This window comes from Palaemon carinicauda, chromosome 2 (assembly GCF_036898095.1).
Source record: "Palaemon carinicauda isolate YSFRI2023 chromosome 2, ASM3689809v2, whole genome shotgun sequence".
Taxonomy (NCBI): domain Eukaryota; kingdom Metazoa; phylum Arthropoda; class Malacostraca; order Decapoda; family Palaemonidae; genus Palaemon; species Palaemon carinicauda.
The window spans coordinates 184947777-184975276 of record NC_090726.1 but is presented as its reverse complement, the minus strand read 5'-3'; the positions used below and the strand labels follow the sequence as shown (position 1 = coordinate 184975276).

Here is a 27500-nt window from a genome sequence, read left to right as displayed (position 1 = left end):
CACAACCTATTCTTGGCTCGTCACATTGGTGACCCCGGAGTGATAAAAGGGTGGTACAATACACTCGGGCCCACTGTTCTATCTTATCTATGTTCCTTTTGCTTTTTAAATATTTTATAGTCAGATATGAAAGATTTATTCTAATGTTGTTACTATTCTTAAAATATTTCAATTCAATTGTTAATTACTTCTCTGGTAGTTTATTTATTTCCTTATTACCTTTCCTCACTGGGCTATTTTCCCTGATGGAGCCCCTGGACTTATAGCATCTTGCTTTACCAACTAGGGTTGTAGCTTAGCAAGTAAAAATAATAATAATAATAATAATAATAATAATAATAGTAACTCTGTTATCAGTACAGGAAAGTATTCTTCCAGTCTCCATCATCATATCATTCGAAGAACAGCAAGTTCTCTAACTTATTATTCTCAAACTGAACAAAATCTACACAAGATAGAAACCTTAAATTAAATCGTAATGCAGTATATAGAAAAAACATCATTCCGATTTAAGTATGTCCATTGCATCCTTTAATATAAAAAATATCACGACACTCATAGCAAAAATATACTATTTAATTTAAACCCAGTATCATCAGGTGTCACATGGCCTACTCGTTCAGCAACAACGGATATTTGAAACGTGAATAAAACATGAAAGGCACCTGTCTACAAAAGGAATCAAAGAGAATCATTCATAACTCACATAGCTCTTCTTATAAATCAGAAAAATATACAACAGTACAGATAAAGTTGCTCCGCCAACACACGCACACACACACACAGACATGTACTTAGGATGTTTTTACGTTACTTGAAACTAAATTTTAGTTAGCTTACAATCTATTATGTGGGTAAGTATAACATTACATATATGGAAAGTTATGGACAGTTAGTGTTTACGGACTATTGAATTTGACTATACGTTCCCACGAAAATAACTTGTTTTCCATGAGAAAAGGTCCTATAATTTATCGTGAATGACAATGATAAACAACAAAAACAAATACAGTCGTTTATACATTAGTCCACTGCAGGACAAAGGCCTCACGCATGTCCTTAGTCTTGTCTGGGGGTTGGCCAGTTTTCATCACCATACTGGCCAGTGCGGATTGGTGATGGTGGGATATTTTCGTCTGATCACTCACAGCAAACCATCCTAGTAAGGTTGCCTTGACAACTTCAGCTTTGCTGATCATGGTGAAACAAACTCTTTCACCACGTTAAGGTATTCCCACTCAAAAAGCACTGATGAGCATACTAGTAGATAAATGACTGAAATATATATATAAAATATATATATATATATATATATATATATATATATATATATATGTATATATATATATATATATATATATATATATACATACATATATATATATATATATATATATATTTATATATATATGTATATATATATATATATATATATATATATATATATATCTTATTAAATAATGGTTTAAAGGCCACTCATGACGGCAAAGCAAGGGACAGTGACACCGCCCTATCTAGCAGGGCAATGCTCTAGAGACCTAGAGACCATATATTATAATCAGTGCCCAACACCCCTCTCCACCCAAGCTAGGACCAGGGAGGGTCAGGCACGGGCTGCTGGTGATTCAGCAGGTAAAGCTATAGGCTACCCCAAAGGCCCCATCCTTAGCTCACAATAATGGTGAGGTTGCAGACACTATAGTCAATTTCTTTTAATGAGGCGTATTTGCACCGACTCGCAGCGGTGCCCTTTTAGCTCGGAAAAGTTTCCTGATCGCTGATTGGTTAGAATTATCTTATCCAACCAACCAGCGATCAGGAAACTGTTTCGAGCTAAGAGGGCACCGCTGCGAGTCGCTGCAAATCTGCCTCGCTAAAAAAAATTGACTATAGAAGAAACTATCAAGCTTGAGTGTGATTAGAAACCTGGTCCGGCGACTACCAAGCAGGGATGTTACGTCTCAAGAAGTCAATAAGAACCTGGTTTCGCTGCCAATCTACTAAGGAAAAACCCACTGAATTTTCCTCTTTCTCTGCTAGAGAAACTCACAGGAGAGGCAGACCTAAATTATAAGCTACAGTACGATAAAGAATACATATAATGGTATACATGGATTTACATGCTGATGACCTGCATGAAGGCTGATATGGAACAAATAGATGTCATGGCTTGGTTAAATGCAGTCTAACTTTAAATATGAGAAGGTTCTGAATGAAACGGAAGACATTGAATCCCCTCCATCAAGACCAGTTACCTAAATTTCAACATGGGACCAATACTGTACATATTCATGAATTAGTTCATATATATAGAAAGGAACTTCGTTCAGGTAGACATGAAGTTAGCTAGATTTAAAAAAAATAAATTCAGATAATTTCTGTGTTCAGATGAAAGTAGGAGCTTAGAAAACATATTTTCATAAAGGTATGTGGCATGAGAGTACATAAAGCATCCATAATCAAAACATTGTGATAAACAAAGCATAAACTCTCCGAGCACTTAATCAAGATGGCGCTACTAAAAGGAATGGCAACCGGTGTACGCGTTTACATTAACACCCTGGTATAGGAGTTATAAAGGCTCTCCCACGTAATCAACCCTATCCCATATCCTTCTACACAGGGTTAACTCTATTCGGGGAAGGATAGCCGTGGTTGTATTTAAACACGTCCTTGTTACATGCACGAAATCTTTTGGGATATTCGTTCCCCGGGGGTAAAAACCCCGCGATACCTCTACAAGTAAAATTCTCTGGCATATCACTCACAGAAATATCCAAAGTAGAAAGCTGCCTAGAGGAACTTCCATCAGGACGACATGGCTCGAGCCAAAAAACATATTTTCATAAGGGTATGTAGGATGAGAGGACATAAAGGATGTCAGAGATGATGAAGGTGAAAAATACACACAATATAAATGCTATCTATGGTTTTCAAACTACAATAACAAAATAGTAGATCATTCACATTAAAGTAAAAGTCCACTGTCAGGAAAACAGACATCACATAAGCAGAGTATTTGGACAATTAAAGAACAATTTATTTAATCTTATAAGCCTATTAAAATAATAAGAGCAATAACTTCAGACGCCAATGTGACACTGAAGCCGGAATTACGTATAGATTATTCTCAAAATTATTTGACCAAGATTACAGACTTAAGACAATGGAGAGTTTAATGATAATTTCGTTGGATTACTATTAATATTATTATTAATAGCTAAGCTACAACCCTAGTTGGAAAAGCAAGATGCTATAAGCTCAAGGGCTCTAACAGGGAAAAATAGCCTAGCGAGGAAAGGAAATAAGGAAATGAATAAACAATATATGAAATAATGAACAATTAAAATATTTCAAAAACATTAACAACACTGAAACAGATATTTCATATATAATCTATAAAAGGACTTATGTCAGCCTGTTCAACATAAAATCATTTGCTGTATGTTTGAACTTTTGAAGTTCCACTGATTCAACTACTCGATTAGGAAGATCATTCCACAACTTCGTCACAGCTTAAATAAAACTTCTAGTGCTGTGCAGTATTGAGCCTCACGATGGAGAACACAATCGCATATATATATATATATATATATATATATATATATATATATATATACATACATATATATGTATGTATATATATACATATATATGTATGTATAGATATATGTATAATATATATATATATATATATATATATATATATATATATATATATATATATATATATATACATATATATATATATATATATATATATATATATATATATATATATATATATTTGCTGTTGTTGTTTGTCGTATACATCGGCAGCAGAGAAACTCAAGAATGGATTGAATTATCTATGATGCTCCCAGAACAAAATATTGCAAAAGCATTTGTTAAAAAAAATGTCATAATACGCCTATCTGAGCTCAATTCATATTCAGGTGCTTGGATTTTTAATTGCTAGTGTGAGGAAGGAATGATAACTTGAAAAGAAAATTATCCCATCTCGAGTCTTTTAATCTAAACGTCACGACTGAATAAGAATCCTTTGCAAATTTCATTCGCTTCTGGTCATCTTATTTCCAGTTAAAGAGGAATTTCACGTTCGCAGATACCTAATTGCGAAAACTGGAAAAAAAGGGATTTTAATGACATATCCAGGAAGAGAATCCTTTTTATTTGCATTTCTTATTATTTGCAGGAAATGTTTTTTTTTATGTTGAACAGGCTGACATAAGTTTTTTTCATAGTTTATACATGAAATATCTGCTTTGATGTTGTTACTGTTTTTAATCTATTTTATTTTACTTGTTCATAATTTCTCATATCGTTTATTTATTTCCATTTCTCACTGGCTATTTTTCACCGTTGGAGCCCTTAGCTTATAGTATCTTGCTTTTCCAACTAGGGTTGTAGCTTACCTAATAATAATAATAATAATAATAATAATAATGCGACAAAAATCAGAGGCAATTGCATTAATAATCTGACAAATCTATACCACGATACAGAATAATAATGGGAAATTTGATACTTGGTTTACGTAAAACCCATTCTTTTTTCGCAGACATATCATCTTAGGTCTTACGAGATATAAGTTGGAAATAGTATTTTTTTTATGATATGAAAAATAAAATTATTATATCCCCTATATAATAAAAAAAGTTTGTCTGGATATATATATATATTATATATATATATATATATATATATATATATATATATACACATTATACGGTTACGCTCAGCTCTACTCGTCTATTGGGTCGAGGGGAGAGGGAGTATTCATACTCAGGTGAGAAGGGGTTGCGTGTGTGTTCATATATAAATATTTAACCGTTATTTTTGACGAATCGCGTACACTCGTGTGTGTGTAAAAAAGTTAGTGACGTGAAAAAGTTCTATGTTTATCTTCAGGTACACAGAAACTAGATACAAAATAAAACTATAATTAAATCTGAAAACAAAATGATAACTCAATAAACGAGTTTATAGATTGTAAGATGAATAGCAAAAGTTTTATTCCTAGTTATGGTTCCACTCGCTAAAGATTTTATGTATGGTATTTTGAAACGATGTCTACATCAATGACAATTCGCTTAAAAACATTTCAGGATCTGTTCGCTGTGACGTTACTCTGCACTCTTATTCTTGTTATAATTTTTATAATAAATTTCATAAAAACAACAACAACAACAACTAAGCATGCCTTGTATATCAACAAAGACTTTCATGAGAATTCGCTTGAAAAAATTTCAGGGCTGTTCGCTGTGACGTTTCTCTTCACTCTTATTCGCCAGTTATTATTTTCATGATAAATATTATAAAAACAACAACAACAACAACAACTAAGCATGCCTTCTATATCAACAAAGACTTTCATGAGAATTCACTTAAAAACATTTCAGGATCTGTTCGCTGTGATGTTACTCTGCACTCATATTCTTCAGTTATTTTTATAATAAATCAACAACGACGACAACAACAACAACAACAATTAAGCACTCCACAAACTCTTATGTATGGTATTTGAAACGATGTCTACTTCACCGAAGACTTTCATGAGAATTCGCTTAAAAACATTTCGGGATCTGTTCGCTGTGACGTTACTCTTCACTCTTATCCTGCAGTTATTATTGTCATAATAAATCTTATAAAAACAGCAGCAGCAACAACAACAACAACAACAACAACAACAACAACAATAACAATTAAGCATGCCTTCTACATCAACAAAGACTTTCATAAGAATTCGCTTTAAAACATTTCAGGATCTGTTTCCTGTGACGTTACTCTTCACTCTTATTCTTCATTTATTATTTTTATAATAAATCTTATAAAAACAGCAACAACAACAAAAACTAAGCATGCCTTCGTGGACCATTTATTCCAGCAAAAATCTTGGAGAGCAACAGGGAAAAACTCAACACCCTAAACTACCTCCTCCCTCAGGACAGAGAAGGAAATATATAAAAAAAAGGGGAAATAAAGAAAAGAAAAGAGAAAAGCCAACGAAACCGAAAAAGCTCTTGTCATGGATCCCACGTGAATTGGGACCTAGCAAAATCCTAGTATATGAATTTACCAAATCTCTTGCATCTGTTCTGTCACTTGCATTATTTAAAAGCGATTCCATAGCCGATGCAAAGGCTCACCAATAAAAAAAAAAAAAAAACACGATGAAAAAAAAAAAACACAAACATATATAGGCTTAAAAATCATATAATCCTTCAACGGCGTATTTGAACAATCAGTCAGCCACGAGGATTTGCTCATGGCGGAACTCGGAAAAATATTCAGAAATCCCATTGGTAGAAGCTTCAAGACCTTTGAAATTGTCTACTGCTGCGACAACACCACTGGCCATCTCTACCTTTGGTATAAACTGTCAAAAACCATAATTTTATTCGGAAATTCTCCGTGAAATATACTGTTCTTAGCCATATTTCAGCAAAATACAAGTGACCGTAATTTTACTATACTTGTTATTATCTTTTAAGGGTTGGTGACCGTAATATCTTTACATCAATACATCGTTTTTTAAAACGGTAAATGCCTGGCAACATTTATGCCTGGATTTTTACCGTTGTTTTACGGCAAATCTTTAACAGTGTAGCAGTGGCGAATATAAAGCACACTATCAGAAAAAAAAACCGTAATTTTAATCAGAAATTCTCCTTAAAATATACTGTTCTCAGCCGTATTTCGGCAAGATACGGGCGACCGTAATTTTACCATAATTTATTATATTTTACGGGTTAGTGACCGCAACATTACTTCTTTACGTCAATATAGCCGTTTTTAAAACGGCAAATGCTTGGCAAAATTTATTCCAGGATTTTTACCGTTTTTTCAAGGCAAAATTATAACGGTGTAGAAGTGGCGACTATAGGTACGATTGATGCTCAATTTCTGCATGACTTCCTATACCGACACGTTATCACATCACATAAGCTGAGTATTTGGACTAAACAGTTTACTTAATCTTAATATCTTAAGACGAAAATTTGACACTAAATTAGAGATTACGTACTGACCATTAAAAAAATAATTTTATTGTTATTATTATTATTATTATTATTATTATTATTATTATTATTATTATTATTATTATTATTATTATTATTACCACTTGCTAAGCTACAACCCTAGTTGGAAAAGCAGGATGCTATAAGTCCAAGGGCTCCAACAGGGAAAATAGCCTAGTGAGAAAAGGAAACCAGGAAAAATAGAATATTCTAATAACAGTAACAATATTAAAATAAATATCTCCTATAAAAACAATGAAAACTTTAACAAAATAAGAGGAAGATCAGATAGATATCTCATAGAACCATACTGTATATCGCTCTAACATAATATCTAACTTTAACAGCTGATTTCTTCCTGTCGTAAACCAACATGATGATAAGGCTTGATGATGCTATTAACATACTGGACTACCCCATGACGGCAAGATGCTTGTAGAATTATTTCCCGGTTTTCTTTTCTTTAGAAGGTTTCAACTTCACATAAAGTTTTCATATATTAAATAAAGTGAATCATGAAAGGAAAAACTCTCAGAGGTTTGTATTAATCTTTGGTACTGGGTTCAATTTATTCATTGTGCATGGAATACAAGGTTTTCTTTTTCTCATTCTTTGCAAGTGTATCATCCCCAACTCATCCACCACGTATAATTTTCTGAGATATACAGTCAATTTTTAACAGTCTGGCCAGTCAAAAGACCCCATAACTCTCTAGCGGTAGTATCTTAATCGTTGGCTGGTGACCTGGCCAACCTACTACTTAATAAAAAATATATCTGTTTTAAACAATCTAAACCGGAATATTTATGTAAGCCTCATGAAAAATAATGTATGTGAATAAGATAAGGTACACAAACCTCTGTCCTTTACAAAGTTATGATAATTTAAGGTCAGAGTTAGCAGACCTTACAGCATTATCGTGAGCGGTGTATTCATATTTCACGCCAAGCAGTCTTATTCTGCTCTGTCTTATTTTTGCTATCTTATTTCTCTTCTTCTTATTTTGTTAAAGTTTTCATAGATTATCTATGAAATATTTATTTCAATTGTTATTACTGTTCTTGAAATATTTTATTTTAAGTGTTAATTACGTCTCTTAATTCCTTGTATCCTTTCCTCACTGGGCTATTTTTCCCTGTTGGAGCCCCTGGCCTTATAGCATCCTGCTTTTCCAACTAGGGTTGTAACTTAGCTAATAATAATAATAATAATAATAATAATAATAATAATAATAATAATAATAATAATAATAATACTAACTCTACGGCGTATTTGTACTTCGATATATTTTCTTCAAAATCTAACGACTTTGTCCTTGAGATCATACCCCACATATCTACAAAGTTTCTTTGAAATTAGTACATTAGTTTTTGCGTAATGTTGTTCACAAACAAATAATAAACTAACAAAATACTAGCCATTTACTTAACATTGCGATTATTTCAAAGTTCTGCTGTGTACTTGTACTTTGATGTACTTTATGCAAAATGTTACAAATTCATCCTTGGGTACCCAACATGTCTACCAAATTTGGTCAAACTCGGTCCTGTAGTTTTTGAGTAAAGTTGCTGACAAATAAATAAATAAACGACGAGAGGGGTGAATATAAACCCTTCGCAAAATTGCGAAGGCAATTAGATAGTAGAGGGAATCTGTTTAATGTAGAGGCAGAAATTTCCATCTTATTCTTCTACGTGAAGTAAACGAAATATATAAACATATGTTGACATAAATAGAACATTCTTGAGGGCATAATACCAATAATAATAACAGTAATTAGAATAAACAATGAAAGGAAGACAGTCGCTCGCGATTTACAAGATGTAATTCCCACTAATGCCGTCTTCGAATTGAAATTACGTTTATTTCACTCGTCTTAAAATGCCGGGTATTAGAGCGAGATTAAATCTTGAATCCGAAGACATTAATATTTCTTTTCTACTTATTTACCTTTGGCAGCAAAATGCCTAATGACTGGAACGATGATTACGAGAATGAACGAAAATTCGAATGCTTGTTTGTATGAGAGAGAGAGAGAGAGAGAGAGAGAGAGAGAGAGAGAGAGAGAGAGAGAGAGAGAGATTTACATTGAATTCGAATGTTTGCTTGTATGAGAGAGAGAGAGAGAGAGAGAGAGAGAGAGAGAGAGAGAGAGAGAGAGAGAGAGAGAGAGAGAGAGAATTTACATTGAATTCGAATGCTTGCTTGTATGAGAGAGAGAGAGAGAGAGAGAGAGAGAGAGAGAGAGAGAGAGAGAGAGAGAGAGAGAGAGAGAGAGAGAGAGAGAGAATTTACATTGAATTCGAATGCTTGCTTGTATGAGAGAGAGAGAGAGAGAGATTTACATTGAACTCGAATGTTTGGTTGTATGAGAGAGAGAGAGAGAGAGAGAGAGAAGGGGCGGATTTTACACTAATACAAGCAAGTACTGCATGGGGCATGATATATCTCTAAGGCAGGGTGGTCCAACTACAGGCCCGCGGGCCAAATGTACCCCGCGAGGGGATTTTTTGTGGCCCTCCAACACTGACCTGATTATGCAGTGTGATTTAATGTGTCGAAACCTTACTGGCCCTAAAATAATCCCTCCCGAATACTAACAAAATAAAAAAAGATAAATAATGAAATAAAATTAAAATCACACAGTAAAATTTCAGTACTCTCTCTCTCTCTCTCTCTCTCTCTCTCTCTCTCTCTCTCTCTCTCTCTCTCTCTCTCTCTCTCTCTCTCTCTCTCTCTCCAAACCATGCGTTCAATACCAATGTTTAATTTACTTTTGACGGTAGATAGAGTAATAATAATAACAATAACCAATATATAAATGTAACAAGATTAAGGAAAACCCCGTGAATAGAATGGGGATGAAACCCATGATGTTTCGAATAGTTTTCAGCTTGCCTCTGTTGTGCAGTTAAGCACTATTGTACCTAATGTCTTTCCATATTGAGTCAAAATAAGAAATGAAAGTGCTCTGAAATGAACAGAGCATACGATATGAAGTAGGAAGAAGAATATTGTGTGGCATCAAAGAGGTTCTGTTCTTAAGGAATATGTTCGAAGGCATTGTGAGACATGGCACAAGGAGAAGTATGCTTAATTTGTGGGAAAATCCCGAAGTCGTATATTGAATATCTTGATGGGCAAACATCAACAGCAAATGCATGGGCTACATAATTTCTGAAAACCACAAACAGGTAGTCTTACTGTTTTATAAAAAGTTACTTTGATGCTTATAAGAAATAGAAAATCATTTAGGAGTGGAGAATTAATAAAGCAGTGTGCAGTAAAAAAGGACAAGAGTTTGCTGAGGAAAAATTACCGGGTAGTAAAGAAATTTAAAAGTGTTTAATTCTCTTACCAAAGAGTTGTAAGAAGAGTGAATGAATTTGATCAGCATGTTTCCATGGAACTTAAAAATATAATGAAACATCGCAAGTATTTTTTATTGGCTTTAGATGACAGCAAGTCAGTTACTCGTATTTACCGGCACCATTGGAGAAGATTTTGTGGTAAGCGAACAACTTGTCAAGATGCAGTCATTGAATGATGATAGCAGTGGTTCTGATATATATATATATATATATATATATATATATATATATATATATATATATATTCACACACACACACATATATATACTGTATATATATATATATATATATATATATATATATATATATATATATATACACGTTTCCCTCAAATCCGTGGTCAATGAATATGGAGGGTTTAAAATGTGTTCCTGCCTTATAAGTGATCGTACGGAAGCTATGGTTGGCAGTAATATGGGGTTAGTTGGTCTTTTAAAGAAAAATGGAGTGCATTGCATCATATTGCACTGCATTATTCACCAAGAGGCCTTATGAAGCAAAATATTGCAGATGAATGATGCCATGACAAGTATTGCCAGTATTGTGAACTTAAAGGAAGATACTCTACCATTTCTATAAAATCATAATATTAGTCATTCGGAACAGTGCTAAATTCAGCTACATGATAAAGACTTCCTTTGCTCCCAAGCAATTCTTACAGTATTGACTGCTCACTTGAAAGTCTAAACATGAACCTACAACTAGGAAAATTACAGAATGTTTCCCAGTTAGTAAGACATGTTGATATTCTCCATAAAAAGCTACAACTTTTCAGTGAATGCTTAAAGAAGAATGATCTAACACACTTCCCTTCTTGTCATGAATTGAACAGAAATAATGGAATATACTCCTCATCTTTTTTTTTTTTGAGAAAAGATATATGTATGTATATATATATATATATATATATACATATATATAAATATACATAAACAGTATATATATATACATATATATATATATATATATATATATATGTATATATATATGCATATATATATATATATATGTATGTATGTATATGCATGTATGTATATATATATATATATATATGATATATATATATATATATATATATATTATATATATATATATGGTTGTAGTTGTAGATTTACTTTGATTGTACAGTATTTTGAAGTTAAACAGGAATAGAACTGCCAAATGTTTTATTTTTTGCGTATCTCATGATTAGAAATTATTACTAAATACTAGTATCTGAGTTGTTTATATTTTTTTTCTCTTTTTGTTTATCATATGTACTTTAATTATGATTTGAAGAGAAATATTAACAGAACTGTAAAAGCTTTGAATTTTTTATTTTTACCAGATTTTTTTTTGTCTTGCTTCGGAAAAAAAAATATATATACAAATAAATATGGGGGAAAATCTTGTGACACAGTGTGTAAACTCTTCAAGTGCATCTACATACTTTGTAACAAAAATCCTTTATATAAAGGAAATGAATCCTCACACCCTTGGGGGAAGGTGCTCCCCTTCAGGTACTGCACCAGGAATTATAATTCTAATATTAATTTTATTTTTTGGCCCGTCCCATCAAGGATTTCAGGTAATGTTGCCCTTGGCATGGAAAAGGTTGGACCACCCTGCTCTAAGGTATGCACAATATCAGCATACATACTATACATTGTAATTTATGTATGAGTTTTCGGTTTTTTTTCTTCCATATATTAAAACATTCAAATCGAACAAACCAAAGACACTAATGTTCATAATGAATGTTAAAACTGTATGCTACTTCATACATACAGAAGTATATACATATATATCTACTCTATATGAAAAAGAGCAAGTGTCTGTTTTATATATATATATATATATATATATATATATATATATATATATATATATATACATTTCTTTTCTGTCATGCTCAGAGGGGAGAGGGAGTAACCATACCTTGGTGAGACGGGGTACCCCGAGAGGTACACTTGGAAACCACACTCTCCTACAAATATCCGAACTAGCGGGTTGTAGTTACGAAAGGGGGAGGGGTGAGAATGGTTGAATCTCTCAGCGCGCGCACGTGTATGCGCATATCTACAGTATCTAAATATTTAGATGTCTATTTTGATGGCTCTGGTACACTAGTGTGTGTGTGTGTATATATGTATATATATATATATATGATAAATTTTTCGCACATTTAGACGTGTTTTTCATATTCAAATAAGCCATATATTTTTGATACATTAATGTCTGGATTCTCTTAACGACCTCGGGATACAAGTTTCCTGGACCAGGGTTCGACCCCCGCCCGGTCAGAAGCTGTTGTCTTTGTGTGATTTCGCCAGGGGCTCTGATCCCGAGGTCGTTAAGAGAATCCAGACATTAATGTATAAAAATTTATGGCATATTTGAATATATATATATATATATATATATATATATATATATATATAATGTATATATGTATATATGTATATATGTAAATATCACCCACGAATGGCATTTAATACCGAAGTGGATATATATTCCCAAGATAGAATTCGGTATTAAATGCCATTCGTGGGTGATATTTACATTAATTAAAATCACGTGTGCTTGTGATATATGTTCATATGCATATATATATATATATATATATATATATATATATATATATATATATATATATATATATATATATACACACGTTTGTGTGTGTTTGAGGGCCCATGCATGTATGTGCATGCAAAACGCCAACGCCAAACTGAGATAAATGTACAAAGAGGGAGAGACATGAAAGGAACAATTCCTTTGGGTTACGGATGATCCTCACTTTTTGAACGAGTGTACATAACAAAGACCAATACTTTCCAAGTGACTTGGAAGGCTTAAGGATTTACATGCCTCAGAGCCTGAGCAGAAACAGTGGTCAGCAGGAATCAATTCATTTATTATCGATATTATCAATTTTGTTACTATAACTGCTGACAAACGCCCAAATAATATCAATTAATACATCTATTATCAATATTGTTACTATAATTACTGACTTATATGGCAGGACAGGATCAGAAATGAAACTACAACAATTACTACTAGAGTGCCATATGTGGATGAGATCATGATGAGGGGTAGATGAAGATGGTTTGGGCATACTCTTCGCATTTCCCAAGAGAGATTAGTTCACCAAACTTTGAAATGGGCTCCAAAAGGCACTAGAAGAATTGGAAAACCCAGGCCTACAGGGGTGAGGACTATAAAGCGTCAAGTAGATGATTAATGGAAAAGTATTGAATTGAAAGCACAAGATAGAGACGACTGGTGAAATCTAACCGAGGCCCTTTGCGTCAATAGGCGTAGGAGCCGATGATGATGAATTACTGAGTAACCCTCAAAAGATATGAATTAATAAATTTATTATTAATATTGTTACTATAATTATTAAAAAGGATCTAAAAGATATTCAAGCCAAATCAGCCTCAAATATTTTCAATGAGAGATTTACTTCACTTACAGAAACATATCCCAGTACTAGAAACAATGAATTCGCCACTTCCTATTGGAATTAAAAAGCATTGCCGTGGAAAATGTACCCAAAACGTTAGAATATTCTAGAGCGGCCACTTTAAGGTTTAAGAGTGAATCTAAACCAGTTGCTAAAAGCATTAATGTGAACTTCCCTTCAGTCACACATGTAACTAATTAGTTTGCAGTACTTTACACAATTCTAAAAATGATGCGATCTAGAAGAATGTTAAGAGGTCAGGATAGAAATTGCCATGCCTAATCGGAACTCTTTGACTGAAAGAATTCTTTGCATTCAATTTTCGCTCTGTACAATTAATAAAAAAAAACTTATTTATTATTATTATTATTATTATTATCATCATTATTATTACTATCATCATCATCATTTTTATTATTAATTATCATTATCATTATTATCATTATTATTATTATCAATATTATTTTTATTATTATTATCATTATTATTATTAAAAGCTATGCTACAATCCTAATTAAAAAAGCAAGATGCTCAGAGCCCAATGACTCCAACAGGGAAAAACATCCCAATGAGAAAAGGAAACGAGGAAATAAATAAACTACATGAGAAGTAATGAACAATTAAAATAAAATATTCTTAGAACAATAACGACATTAAAAGAGATATTTATATATAAACTATAAATAAATAATCGTACTATCTATAGAGAGAGAGAATCCTAATATGGGAAATGTATCTGAAACCACTTGAAAATTAATCTAACACAAACATTAGCATAAGAAAATTAGCATCTGGGTTTACGCATCCATAAGCATTAAGGTCAAGTAAATATTCTAAATGTAAGGGGCCGTTAAGCTAACCTCGACAGTTTAGACTGGAAAATAGGAGCGAGCTTTAGAAAAGGTAAAGTGCTTTATCTTAATTAACATACATGTGGAAAGAGTGGTAAGAAAAGTTAGAATATATTCAATAAGAAAAACCAATCCCTCTATGGCTTTTAAAACATGACAAAGTTGTTAAATTGAGAAAATATCGCTAAGACTGAGGAAAACAAGAGGAAAAGATGTAGAAGAAAACCTTAATACGGAAAATATAAGAAAAATAGTACATTAAAACGAGATTATTAAAACTCTGAACTTTGGTTCTGAAGGACTGTAATTAGGGAGCTAATCAGCGATAAAAATGTTTCGTATCAAAAGCCGGGTATAGCCAAGTCTTGATGATACAAACTCAGAAGTTAATATCTGAAAATTACCCCTGATATTGAAATGGACCTATAGGAAATTAATGTACTTTATCGGAATACCAACGTAATTATAATCTCAGTTTAGGATTAGAAGTGGAGTTTTTTTTTTTTCTTTTTATAAAACGGGTTCTTATCCACTATCTATATATCTATAAGGGATGCACAATCTATACATCTCACAGGTTGATGAAGTAGTAAATGTATTATGAAATGAAAAATATCAAGCAGCAGTCTATTTTGACACTTGATTTCAAACGATTTTTTTTTTCTGAAACTTAATTTTTCACATCTAAAAAAAGAGCTTCATATAATGCAAGGAACTCAACATAAACATCTCAAACGTGCTTAAAAGGGTAAGAAAGAAATGCATTGTTTAGCAGTTCCTAATGATAGCATTAATAAGGTCACCAATCTAATACCGAAAGAGTATTTGTCCCACAAGGGCAAAGACAGATTACTTCTTTGGATGAGGTATTTATCAATACACAACCAAAGGTTTATAGCTGGAGGTATCAGCAACCACCGTAGGAAATTGGGGCATCAGGTGGGCTATTCTAGCCGCTATTCATTATCAGATATTGTCACTGTTAAAAATTTGCCGTAAAGAAAACGGTAAAAATCCTGGCTTAAATGTTGCCAAGCATTTACCGTTTGAAAAACGGATACATTGATGTAAAGGAGTGATATTAAGGTCACTAATCTGTATAAAATAAAAACAAAGTAGGGTGAAAGTACGGTCGTCCGTGTTTTACTGAAATATGAAATATATTTTTAAGGAGGATTTCCGATTAAAACTACGGTTTTTTTTTGACAGCGTACACATCCCTTAAAACGCTCAAATTTTCCATTAATGAGAATTAGACATTTTATGGAGCGCCAGTCCACTAGTCTTCTAGTTAATTCTTTCACTGCCAGTGGTGAATTTAACGAAACTTCTTACGTAGCAAAATCTTTCAAGACCACACGATCCCTAGTTTGTTGATATTTATTGAAAAGCTCTCACAAAGACCTCAACATTGAATACCAACTTTCTATAGTTTGTAGTGATTTTAGAAGTTTTTCTTTTTTCAAATTTTGGCTGGGTCACCCTTTCACTGCCATTGGTGACTGATTGATTTGTAGAAAACTCCAAATCAATCAATAAATCACCCATGGCAGTGTAAAGGTACCCTGATACTTGCACGACTTTCTGCCACGTATTTTTCGTGGCAAGTCGTGACATTTTGTGGCACGAACTGGAGAAAAAAAAAAAGACCTCAGAATCACAGCTGACCTGTCCACATTGACACGACGAGTTCACGACGAATTCACACATAGTTTGCGCACTTCCCGCATCGTCCCGACGAGTTCACGAACAGTTCGCGCATAGTTCACGACCCGGTCACGAAATTTTGTCGTGACCCATAATTTGAACATTTCAAAATTCTCGCCACGACATGCCACGATGTCACGACGGGTTTACGAACACTTCACGCCAGTTCACGACGAGTTCACGCCAGTTTACGACTCGAGTCATGACAATGCGTGCCACAATTTCGTGCAAGTGTCAGCCTGGCTTAAGTATTAAAGGGCTTCCTCAATCTCTGCATGATGATTTTTGGTGATTTAAGAGTTTCTATTACATTGTTATGGGCAGACTTTAAGGAAAGTCTTATGTTGATTGGGTCCTATCAAGAACCTACTGCATGTCGATGTTTAGAAACCAGTTACTGTTCATGACCTTACTAACCTGATATTAAGATGGTAATAGAACAATCAGTTCAATGTTCCGGTTTTACTTTTTGGGCCAGAAATTGAGTAGATTTAATGTATTTTTAACTCCTAAGTACTTAATGATTAGGAAAGCTATATGCAAAATCAATGTCATGAAATGAAAGCAAAAATAATGGCAGACTGTTATCAAAACGGGTATACACCAATAAAACTGAATTAAAGAACTTTCACATTTTCAGAACGTTTTTGTGTCTTTTGGAGCTAGACCAAATACTTTCCTAAGATTTCCTATTGCAATTCCTGATGACCGGAGATTGGGGTATAACAAAAACGAATTGATTGGGTAGGGGCGAGACAAGACATGGGGCATGACCTCACTGCCTTGGGGATCCTACGATGGCAGCCGCAGTTTGAAGAGCCCTCGTTAGTAACCAGTGTTAGAAAAAATAGGATTTTCAACGATTTCTAAATCTCCAAAATGAAACCATTGTTCTCTAGTCTTAGGTAGTGCCATAGCCTCTGTAGCATGGTCTTTCACTGTCTTGGGGTAGATTTCTCTTGCTTGAGGGTACACCTGGGCACACTATTCTATCTTATTTCTCTTCCTCTTGTTTTGTTAAGTTTTTATAGTTTATACATGAAATATTTATATCAATGTTGTTACTGTTTTTAAAATATTTTTATTTTTTCTTGTTCCCTTTCCTCACTGGGCTATTTTCCCCGTTGGATTCCTTGGGCCTATAGCACCCTGCTTTTCCAACTAGGGTTGTAGCCTAGCGAATAATAATAATAATAATAATAATAATAATAATAATAATAATTTCTTTAGCAAACAATATGCAAAAGTCAAGAGAATGAAATGGAAGCAAAATATTGAACCACCAATGTAGATAAGTAATAAAAGGGTTACATAGATATAATTTACAAATTCTATTAAATTCATAAAAAAATATTAAAATAATTTTTGAGTTTATTATAAATACTTTATTTTCCACTTCATTGAGTATGTTCTAATGTCAGTAGAGTTAATAAATTCCATTAATCCTAGAAGTGATTAATGAAATTAACATTTGTAATCTTTTATCTCTATCAATTAAAACAAAAAATAAAACAATAACTAAACGAGAAATAGAAAAAAAACTGCATATAAACTAACAACAACAACAACAACAACAACAATAATAATAATAATAATGATAATAATAATAATAATAATAATAATAATAATTCATAGATGACAAAATATGTCTAATTCCTTGATGAAAAACTGCAATTAGTCAAAACGAAGACGAGTTTTGGGTTCACTTTACTTCTTGATTCCACGGTCATTAAAGCAGCTTGCCTTTGGCTCGTCAGAATGTAAGCAATCCTTTGATTACACTGAAATGTTTTAATAATGAGCTATTCACAATATACATATCATTATCGTATAAAGTATCACAAAATGAAGGAGTGAAAAATCGAAATCAGTAAAAAAAAAAAAAAAAGATTAATTTATCTTGTAATTGGTTTTCGTTCAAATATAAGCGTAGACGTGAATATTCTTCACTGTTTACTATTAGTTTGGTAATTCTACGATAATGGGTCATCCTGTTAGTGGCTTTCAAATTGGTTCATATTTCTTTTTAACATTTGCTATGACCAACTGAACTACCTCTTGCAAAAATATGAAATGCTGTATATGCATTTACACACACACACACATTTATATATATATAAATATATATATATATATATATATATATATATATATATATATATATATATATATATATATATACACACACACACACAACCGTACCTAGTCCACTGCAGGACAAAGGCCTCAGACATGTCCCTCCACTCGCATCTGTTTATGGGTTTTCTATGCCAGTCTATAGAAGCAAATTTCCCTAGCTCGTCAGTCCATTGACTATAAATACACACACACATATATATGTATATATATATTATATAAATAAAAACATATACATATTATATACAGTATATATATATATTATATATATACATATATATATATATATACACAGTATATATACACCTACATACATACATACATATATATATATATATATATATATATATATACATATATATATATATATATATACATACATGCGTTAGCATTAGAAACAATATCCCTGATCAGCAAGTTGGCAATAACAGTAATACTCGAAAAGGATTTGAGTTGAACCATTCAACGGTCAAGTCATTGTTCCTTGAAATATCAGTGACTAAATAAAGCATACTTATTACAATGGGATTATCCATATGAAAGCTACCATTTCCGGTTATGCAAGGTTATTACTGGTGACGGCACCCGCAAGAAATGGCCGAATAGGATGTGAGCTTCAGCGGATTGTTATTGCTAAGTAAATTATTACAAAATTTAAGAGGACTGTTCAATCTAATTGCCTTCGCTAAAATTAAAGATTTTTCGAAGGGTACGTATTCAACCCTGTCCGTTTATTTGTTTGTTTCTTTAAGAATAACTTTACAAAAAATTTACAGTATCGATTTTGACCAAATTTAGTAGTCGTGTTGAGTATGACCCAATAATGAATCGGTAACCTTTTGGATAAGTTACATCTAAGTACAAGTAAGCAGCAGTACTTTGAAAATAATCGCAATGTTATGTCAAATATTTTGGCAGTTTATTTTTTGTTTGTAAACGTTACGCAAAAACTACAAAACTAATTTCAACGAAACTTGGTGGACATATGGGGCATGACCCAAGGATAAATCCATTAGATTATGAAAAAAATACATCGAAGTACAAGTACGAGTGGAGTTAAGAACAAATTAAGACTGCTTGACTTGGCGAAGGCATGCTCTCGACTGAGTGCCCCTCTAGTTTCAGTTGTAATGGACTGGAAGACTACTGAGGAATACGGAGTGCACGATATTCTAATTTCAATCTTCTTAGAAACATCAAATATATAAATATATATTCCTTATACTTAAAATCCGGTTCGGTGTCATAATGGGAATGGCAATAAATTTATCATATAAATACTGATAAGGGAAGGAATTACGAGAACGCAGAGGAAGGCAGGGAACACTACATCATAGAATAAGAATACTGTAGAGCCATTCCTAACTCCCACTTCATATTATTATTATTATTATTATTATTATTATTATTATTATTATTAAATACTAAGCTACAACCCTAGTTGGAAAAGCTGGGTGCTATAAGCACAGGGGCCCCAACAGGGAAAATAGCCCAGTGGAGAAAGAAAATAAAGAAATAAGGAAAAATAAAATATTTTATGAATAGTAACAATATCAAAATGAACATTTCCTATTGAAAACCAGACGTGTACAATGGAGTCAAGGAATTCGTAACTCCCATACGTCGTTTTTCAATCATGGACTAAAGTAGTTTATGACAACCAATAATAATATCAATTTATAGTAATATACAATAAACTATATTAATCTATAATAAATGATAGAAATTATGATAAATTAAAGTAAATTATAATAAATTACAATAAATCATAATATATGATAGTAATGTATAATAAATTATATTAAATTATAATGAATTATGGTAAATTGCATTAAATCCCAATATATTACTAAATCATAAAAAATTATGATAAATTATAACAAATCATCATAAATTATAATAAATTATGGTAAATTATAAATCACAATAAATTACAATAAATCATAACTAATTGTAGTAAATTATAATAAATCATAATAAAATAGAGTAAATTATAAGAAATTATAATACATCATGACGAATTATAATCAAGAAACAAGAAACTAGACTTGAGATTCGGAAAAAAAAAAAATTCCCGATGTGAAGAAGCTAATGGAGAGCAATCGATGGAAGAGAAGATACTGAAAGAAGGTATTTGTGAGGGGGGTCGAAGTGATGAGGGACAGGGGGGGGGGGGGTGGGAAGAAGGGGAAGGGAGTATAGTCTTCGGGTAATTGAGAAGGAGGAAGGATGGGGGAGGGGGAAGGGGAGGATTTGGAACTGGAATTGGGGGAGCGTTGGGGTTGGCGGTTAAGGGATTTTCTCCAATTACGGTGATGGTTCGCTGTGTCGAGAATTATCGTCCATAAAGTTATAGCATATCACCGTGGCTGCACTACATACTGGAGAGAGAGAGAGAGAGAGAGAGAGAGAGAGAGAGAGAGAGAGAGAGAGCAGGGGAGGAATGGAGAAGGCTAAGAAAGAGGTGAGTTGATAGCCCTGATAGATCCCCTTTTGGTGACAACATTACTTAGGGTATTACACTTCTTTTAAGAAGGTCTCAAGAAGGCAATGATAAAGAATTTCTTTTGATTTTCCTCCACCTCTTTTTTTTTCTTTAGTTGTTTTCTTGATTAATTTTACCACGAGATTTACAATCTTTTTCACTTAAGTATATTCGGAAGCTAAGCGTCTCCAATAATGTTAATACTAATGGAAAAAACTTTTATTTTTGAACTAATTTAGACAAATTACTTATAAGGGTTTAAAGGTTACTCATGAATGGCAGAGGTTAGTGCATTGTCCTGTTAGGTAGAGCAGTTAGCAGGATAATTATTATTATTAATATTATTATTATTATTATTATTTGCTAAGCTGCAACCCTAGCTGGAAAAGCAGGATGCCCAGGGGCTCCAACAGGGAAAACAGCAACAATATTGAAATAAATATTTCCTACATAAACTATAAAAACTTTAACAAAACACGAGGAGGAGAAACAAGAGAGAACAGTGTGCCCGAGTGTACCCTCAAGCAAGAGAACTCTAACTCAAGGCAGTGTAATACCATGGTACAGAGGTTATGGCACTACCCAAGACTAGACAACAATGGTTTGATTTCGGAGTGTCCTCCTAGAAGAGCAGCTTACCATAGTTAAAGAGTCCCTTCTACCCTTACCAAGAGGAAAGTAGCCACTGACCGATTACAGTGCAGTAGTTAACCCCTTGAGAGAAGAAAAATTGTTTGGTAATCTCAGTGTTGTCAGGTGTATGAGGACAGAGGTGAATATGTAAAGAATAGGCCAGACTATTCGGTGTATGTGTAGGGAAAGGGAAAATGAACCGTAACCAGAGACTGACCATATATACACATGATCGGCGCCCAAGCTTCTCCCCATCGAAGCTAGGGCCAGTGAGGGTCAGACAATGTTTGCTAAAGACTCAGCAGGTAAACCTAATGGCTCCACCAAACCACACACATACACATGATCAGCACCTAAGCCCTCCCCACCCAAGCTAGGGCCAGGGAGGGCCAGACAATGGCGGCTGATGACTCAGCATGTAGACCTATAGGGTCCCCCAAACCCCAAACCCTTTGCTCACAAGGATGGTGAGGTTGCAAACACGACAAGAACTATCGAGCTTGAGTGGCTCTCGAACCCCAGTCCAGCAGAATGCCAAGAGGGGACGTTTCCAATATGTTGTTTTTATTTATGGGGTAGGCCTTATAAGTAAACTGTTATAAAACCTCAATACTGAAAAAAAAGATACATGTTTTTTCTTTCATGCTGTAGATTAAACCGAAAAGAAATGCATTGAAACAATGGAAATTAAACACCTAACCTTAATTTTCCAATTAAGATAGCTTGTATCTAATTTCTCTGGTCTATTGATTTCAGTTGAAAATATCGTTTTGTAGTAAATAATTTTATTTGTCAAATAAACATTTCTCATCCAATGCAATTTTTGGTTAAATTTATTTCTTCTGAACTAAATTTTAAGAACCAAATATTTTTTGCTTTGATTGAATTATTTCTTTTTAATTAATTTTCCCTTAAAGTTTAGCTAATCGTAATAATATATTTCATCCACAACCACTAAAACAGCTCCAATGGCCTCTTTTGATACCATTCCCTCTCCATACAGAAAGTGAAACCAGTTAAATGTAACAAGGAGCAGATTGCTTACCCTCTTAGGATCCGATCCGTTCATGTAACCATAAGTGTTTTACAGGAAATCGCTTTAGCTTTCTAATGCGATAATCCGTTTTTTTTTTTTCTATCCCTATTCCTTCATTACTTATGCACTGAAACACCAACATACCTAGGTTGACACGTGATGTTATTTCTCCCTGGAAAATCAACATAAGTAGGTTGACACATGACATATTATATTGCTCCCTGGCAAATCACCATAAGTAGGTTGACATATTACGTCACTGCTCCCTGACCAATCAACGTAAGGTGCTTGACACATGACGTCATTGCTCCCTGGCCAATTATCACAAGTCGGTTGACATATTACGTCACTGCTCCAAGCCAATCAACGCAAGTTGCTTGATTCATGACGCCATTGCTCCCTAGCCAATTATCACAAGTAGGTTGACATATGACGCAATTGCTTCCTAGCCAATCAACATAAATAGGTTGACACATGTCGTCATTGCTTTCTGGCCAATCGACATAACTATGTTGACACAATGACGCCATTCCTCCCTGGCTAATCAACATAAGTAGGTTGACACATGACGTCACTGCTCTCTGGCCAATCAACAGAAGTTGGTTGACATATGACACTCTTGCTTCCTAGCCAATCAACATAAGTAGGTTGGCACATGACGTCACTGCTCTTTGGCCAATCAACATTAGTTGTTTGACATATAATGCCCTTGCTTCCTAGGCAATCAACATACGTAGGTTGACACATGACGTCACTGCTCTGTGGCCAATCAACATAAGTTGGTTGACATATGATGCCCTTGCTTCCTAGCCAATCAACTTAAGTAGGTTGACACATGACGTCACTGCTCTCTGGCCAATCAACATAAGTTGCTTGACATACGACACCCTTGCTTCCTAGCCAGTCAACATGAGTAGGTTGACACATGACGTCATTGCTTCCCGGCCATTCATCATAACCAGGCTGACACATGACGTCACTGCTCTCTGGCCAATCAACATAAGTATGTTGACATATGATGCCCTTGCTTCCTAGCCAATCAACATAAGTAGGTTGACACATGACGTCACTGCTCTCTGGCCAATCAACAAAAGTTGGTTGACATAATATTTATGACACCCTTACTTCCTAGCCAGTCAACTTAAGTAGGTTGACACATAACGTCATTGCTCTCTGGCCAATCAACACAACTAGGTTGACAAATCACGTTATTGCTTCTCGGCCAATCATCATAACCAGGCTGACACATGCCATCACTGCTCTCTGGCCAATCAACATAAGTATGTTGACATATGATGCCCTTGCTTCCTAGCCAATCAACATAAGTAGGTTGACACATGACATCACTGCTCTCTGGCAAATCAACATAAGTTGGTTGACATATGACACGCTTGCTTCCTAGCCAGTCAACATAAGTAGGTTGACACATGACGTCATTGCTTCCTGGCCAATCATCATAACCAGGTTGACACATGACATCATTGCTTCCCGGCTAATCATCATAACCAGGCTGACACATGACGTCACTGCTCTCTGATCAATCAACATATGTATGTTGACATATGACGCCCTCGCTTTCTAGCCAATCAACATAAGTAGGTTGACACATGACGTCACTGCTCTCTGGCCAATCAAAATAAGTTGGTTGACATATGATGCCCTTGCTTCGTAGCCAATCAACATAATTAGGTTGATACATGGCGTCATTGCTCCTGGCCAATCATAATAACTAAGTCGACACATGTCGTCATTGCTTTCTGGCCAGTCAACATAAGTAGGTTGACACATGACGTCCTTGCTCTCTCCAAAAGTCATGAGCCTGCATGCGATTTTGTAACGGCGGGATCCTCAGAGAGAATGTTTAGTGTCCATCTGCAGCTTAGGATGAATATGGTAATCATTCAATGTTTTCATTTATTATACCAAAAAATATCATGAATATAACTTAATATCGAGCCCTACATAACCATCTTATCTCTTCACATGTTAAATAGAATAATATAAATGCATGTAATGGCCGGATAATCCATCTAACCTGTAGTATATTTTCGAAACAGAACGTTTAAATGTAAAAAAAAAAAAAAAAAAAAAACTACTTCAGAAGGAAAAGACAGAGAGGCAGAAATAAAACACAAAACCAAAGAATCCTCCAATAGCTAATGCCAGAGGACTAAAATGTGGGAAGAAATGGCTTGCCTAGTTTGCTATGAAGAGGAACGGTATCCTTCAGTTTGGATCCTGAGAAAGAACAAAGGAATAACTATTAATGAAATAACCTGTGTGATTTATTCTTGATTGATGATCTTAAAAGCAGAGCTGCCCTTAATCGAACGTGGAATCTTCGCTTGGTGAGGTGAATGTTTTCACTGAATCACCCATGTACAGTATTTGTACATACAACTGCCCATTTACATCAACGAAATATTTACACTTGTGAGTAAATACTTCCTATACTTCTTTTCCACTGTTATCCCTACATTAAGGGATTTGGTTGCCTGATGCGTCCATTAATAGCATTAAGCATGGTCCATAATTTGGCATATGATTTTTACGATCGCATACCCTTGCAGTCATCAACCACAGCTATTGGTAGTGAGCTTAACCTTTGACCAGATAGTCCAACTGCAAGGCAGTAGTTTCCACAGATACTGGTAGTGGGGCTAGCAGCTGTACCTTTAGCAGCCCACAGCTATTGGTAGTGAGCTTAACCTTTGACTAGATAGTCCAACTGCAAGGCAGTAGTTTCTACAGATACTGGTAGTGGGGCTAGCAGCTGTACCTTTAGTAGCCAACAGCTATTGGTAGTGAGCTTAACCTTTGACTAGATAGTCCAACTGCAAGGCAGTAGTTGCCACAGTTACTGGTAGTGGGGCTAGCAGCTGTACCTTTAGCAGCCCACAGCTATTGGTAGTGAGCTTAACCTTTGACTGCAAGGCAGTAGTTTCTACAGATACTGGTAGTGGGGCTAGCAGCTGTACCTTTAGTAGCCCACAGCTATTGGTAGTGAGTTTAACCTTTGACTAGATAGTCCAACTGCAAGGCAGTAGTTTCCACAGATACTGGTAGTGGGGCTAGCAGCTGTACCGTTAACAGCCCACAGCTATTGTTATTGAGCTTAACCTTTGACTAGATAGTCCAACTGCAAGGCAGTAGTTTCCACAGTGGGGCTAGCGTTTTGTTAAAAAGCAATACTGCAAGGCAGCAGCTGTACTTTTAACCTGTGTTTTACGACACACAAGACGTACGTTGCTAGTATTCTTACACCCCTACCACAGGGGCACTTACACCTCAACAGCAGGGCAAAATTTAATACTGTAAGGTACAAAATATGGCAATACGTATTCCTATCCGTAGGTAATAAAAAAATCTTTAAATAATCCAATACAATGAGGCAATAATAATAAAAAAAAGTCATAATTAATACTCACAATCAACGCTGACTTGTATTCTTTTACTAACAATGGGAGGAACGCCATTCCGAGCAATGCACAGGTAAGCAGCCATGTCCATCCGGCTTATCTTGTTCAGAGGCAACCGTGCACCGTTGTATTCTCTTACTGAAAAGCAATGAAGGGAAAGGGTTAATTATGTAATACAACCCATTTCAGGTCAAACTTGCAGCAAAATATTTCATATTTCCTTGTTTCCTCTCCTCACCGGGCTATTTACCCTTTTGGAGCCCCAGGGCTTGTAGCATCCTGTTTTTCCAATTAGGGCTATAGCTCAGCAGGTAATAATAATAATAATAATAATAATAATAATAATAATAATAATAATAAATGCTTTTAAGTTGAACAAGATTACACGAGTCTCTTTTCATACTTTATATATGAAATATCTGTTTTAATGTTGTTAATGTTCGTAAAATATTTCATTTTAATTGTTTATTACTTTTGATATAGTTTATTCATTTCCTTATTTCCTTTCCTTACTGGGCTATTATTCCCTGTTTGAGCCCTTGGTCCCATAGCATCCTGCTTTTCCAACTAAGGTTGTAGCTTACCTAGTAATAATAATAATAATAATAATAATAATAATAATAATAATAATAATTATCCAGCATTCAAGAAAATTGGTAATCTATTGTATATGCACACGTCTTGAGGAACGTTATAAAAAAAAATCGAAAGACTAAATAATACAGATAGATAACAAAAAAATTATTTTATTAAATATTATGCATTTAAATAGTTGAAATGGAGAGAACGCCCTTAGAATTAATCATATGTATAACGAAACATGACTGTTTATATTATGTATTTAAAGTTCAATACTTATTCAAATCCTTCATAATGAAAAAAATATCAATAATTACTTCCGCCACGGAAGTTATGTTTTTGAGTCGGTTTATTTATTTATTTAATTGTCTGTGTGTCTGTGGACAAGATTAGGTCTAAACAAAATAAAGGATTTTTGACGGAATTTTCACCACAGACAGATCTTAGGTTATGGACAACCCCATTAAATTTTTGGAGTTGATCCGGATCCAAATTTACATTATAAAGAAGGAGTCAAAACAAATTGATGAATTTTGACGATATTTCCATCCCAGATAAATCTTAGGTCATGGACGACTCCATTAACCTTTGGCAGAGGTCAGAAATCTCTGATTGCTCCTCTTTATTATAAAATTGCTTCATAATCGTCAGCACGATGAAATGACGTACGTAAGAATGAAATAAAATGCAGAACGAAAAGATGAAACAGACCTTGCATTGATTTATTAATGTTGATATCCAGGTGATCTTCTCTCCGCCAGGTTATGGAGGGCGTGGGAGTACCAGTGGCACTGCACGTTAGCGTGACG

General features: G+C 34.2%; 1 pseudogene; it reads right to left on the bottom strand.

Moving 5' to 3' along the window:
- LOC137628651 (lachesin-like) overlaps positions 1 to 27500 on the bottom strand; it is a 912210-nt pseudogene that overhangs the window by 34082 nt on the left and 850628 nt on the right.